Below are 381 nucleotides of genomic sequence, written 5' to 3'. Positions count from 1 at the left end.
GCGCGACACGCGGCGGCCGGGAGAGCCGCCGCCTCGTCCGCCCCCGGACCTCCGAGCCCGCTCCGCTCCGCTCCGCTCCCTCCCACTTCTTCAGCCGGGCCAAGAAACGTGTCGGTCCCTGGTCAGGGCGACGGGCCTGCGCGTGGGCACGCGGCCGCGATGGCTCCCTGTCCCGGACACGCCTGTTCCTGAGAGGGGCGCTGACCCCCCGCCCCCCAACTTACTAAAATGTGGGGGTGGGTTGTCGGGGAGGTGCTGAGCTGGCAGGTTTCGTCTGCGCTTGTGCCACACAGCTGTGTCGCACCGCGGGGGTTTGTTCCCCTCCGGTCGCTTTTGCCACCCTCAGCCCCAGTTGTGCAGTTCAGCAGAGCTGGTGTTAGG

Source organism: Alligator mississippiensis, chromosome 5 (genome assembly GCF_030867095.1).
Source record: "Alligator mississippiensis isolate rAllMis1 chromosome 5, rAllMis1, whole genome shotgun sequence".
NCBI lineage: Eukaryota > Metazoa > Chordata > Crocodylia > Alligatoridae > Alligator > Alligator mississippiensis.
Note: the sequence above shows the minus strand (reverse complement) of the source record.